Raw genomic sequence first — 2,544 nt, 5'->3', positions numbered from 1 at the left:
AACCAATTAATTGGAACTCGATAATAGAAGTGAAGCAAAATTAAATCGGACCACACTCGGATCTAAGGGGCGCAGGATTATTGTTTGAGTTGTTCTCCGATCGAATGTTTGGATAACGGCGAAAACCAATTAGGATCAATTAAATCAAACGTCGCCTAAAATATCGAATCTAATCTCGTCTGGTTTGAACTCGTCTACAGCTCGCTCCCGTGACGATGTTGACATCGTCTCCGAGGAAACTCCGATTGCGATGCCGTATTCGGCTCGCACAGTTTAAAATTTATTCCTTTCTAAAGTATCGAGTCTAGAGCCAGTTCAAAAATTAATTTGGTCTGTGGCTTTTCGCCTTGATTTAAAAAGGTGAATTAACGGTATGAATTCATCCAACTCACGAGTATTCGTTAAATCAAAACCGTGTCACAATTACTGTCTACATCGTAAACATCGTTAAATACCAGGATCTAAAATATCTTCAATTTCTGTTAAAAAAAGTGAGAAAATGAGAAAAAAAAAACTGCTCAATCTTATCTCCCCATCGTAGCACCGTGCCCATTCATTTCTGTCTTCTTCTACGTGGAGAACGTCTCCACTATTTTATCTCCAGCACATCATACGGATCGAGTCATCGTTCTTATCTCCCTGCCGTGATTTTTCTGCTCATCTTCATCCGCCGTCGCTCTGGATCCGTGGAAAAATCTGCAGGATCCTTATCCTTACCGCTGCCTTGCCGCTCAGCCGCCGCTCAACTCGAGCATAAGAATCCAGCCGCCCTGAGCTCCTTCCTGGTGGCCGGCGCTCATCTTCCACGGCGTCTCCATCTCCTCTGCTGGCGTCGCGCGCTTGCCTCCTGCCGGCCAAGGCTTCTCCTCTGTGCTCCTCACTCCTCCAGCCAAGCGGCTCCATGGAGGCCAAGCTACTTCCTCGTGGCATCTCTATCTCTCAGCCGGTCAAGTTTCTCTCTGCCGCGCGCAGCTCGCTCAATCCTCCCTGCTCGAATTTTTTTAGCGCCGAGCTCTCCTGCTTCCCATGGTGTTCGTCCTCAAGTTCGCCGTGGAGCTCCCTTGCAGCGCCCTGCTCGCCCCAGCGGCTCCCTGCTCGCGTCTCCAGCCATCGGCAGCTCACCACGCACAGCTCCCTGTCCGTCCTCTCTGCCGAGCGATTTTCGCGTGCGCGTGCAGCTCCGGCTCGTTCCCCATGGTGGCCGCGGTGCCTCTCTGCCTGCTGGAACGTCCTTGTCCGCGAACTCCACCCATCCGTGCCAGTCGCCGTTTCTAGGATCGATTCCAAGCTGTAGTGTGCCCGGCTGCTTTTTCTTCGTCCCATGGCGCCCGGACTTCTGCTCGCCCCAGCTCGCTGTTGTCGCGAGCTCCAGCCCGGATTTCGCCTTGTCGCGCAGCTCGGCGCCTGCTGCTCGCCCCTGCTGCGCGTGTCGCATTCTTCTATTGCGCGCACGAAAATTCTCTGCTCACAACGGCGTGTTAAGTTTCCGCGTCGAGCTCCTCTCGTGCGTGCATGTCGTCGTCTCCAAGTCGATTCTTGGCTGTCGTAGTATTTTTAAGTTATCCCGGCCATGTCTGTGGTTGTCAGGCGTGTCTGTTGCCGTGAACTCGCCCCTGGTGTCCACTCTGTCTCTGGTCCGCGCTTCCTTCAGTTCGGCCAGGCGGGGCATCGTTTCGTGCTGTGCTCGCCCAAGTCGCCACTGTCAAATCGTCGGAGTCGCTCAACTCACCAATCGTATCTTGGTCAGTCATCGATTTCATATTTATCATGGTCCTCACGTCAGTCGTCCCTATTCGAACTTGCTAGCTCGCCGACTGACCGTCGTGTACCTTGAAATCCCTCGTCGGCCGACCTCGCGACTTAGTTCGTCGCGTCGGGTATGTAGCTATATATATGCCACCCTCCTATATCATCGTCGAAGCTGTCATCCTCTGCTCGACCCCCACCTCACCAGCTCGCTCCAAACACGATCTCGTCGTCGTTTCGTGTGTCATCAAGAAATCCCAAGCGTCGGATGAAGACGGAGCCAACAGCATGGTGTTCACCAAGTGCACGACAGGAAGCTCGAGCCGGGATTTATCAGCATTCGTACGAGTATTGGGTCGCGTTTGGTGCTGGTGAGCCGATTTATAATTTTTGTACGTTTATCTGATGATTGGATTAACTAGAATTATTAGTCGTAATAATCCTCATATTTAGCGCAGGCGCGTTGTGGTAGTGTAAAAAATAAGTGAAGTACGATAGGTTTAGTAATGCGAAAGGTAGATTAATTTAGGGATATCTAAACGAGGTGGCGACATAAAGGATAGATATGATTTAGTATTTCATATAGCTATTTGATGAATTTTGTCATTGTTAATTGCACTAAATAAATGACATAAAGAAATGTTTGATTAATTGTGGACATGTAAAATATGTGAGAAGTAAAATAAAATTAAAATAGTACTTTGTGAACGATGTAGTATCAATTATAAAACGAGGGATAAATTTAGAATTTAAATTAATTAGCTGATGAGTTGATTAGGCAAATTGTGTTTCATGTGT

The 2,544-nt window shown here is 49.0% G+C and overlaps 1 pseudogene; it reads left to right on the top strand.

The window, feature by feature from the left end:
* The first annotated feature begins 391 nt into the window (after positions 1-391).
* LOC109942006 (uncharacterized) lies at positions 392-2,186 on the top strand (annotated as a pseudogene).
* The last annotated feature ends 358 nt before the right edge of the window (positions 2,187-2,544 follow it).

This window comes from Zea mays, chromosome 8 (genome assembly GCF_902167145.1).
Source record: "Zea mays cultivar B73 chromosome 8, Zm-B73-REFERENCE-NAM-5.0, whole genome shotgun sequence".
NCBI lineage: Eukaryota > Viridiplantae > Streptophyta > Magnoliopsida > Poales > Poaceae > Zea > Zea mays.
The sequence above is the reverse complement of the archived record's forward strand: the minus strand, read 5'-3'. Positions and strand labels throughout refer to the sequence as shown.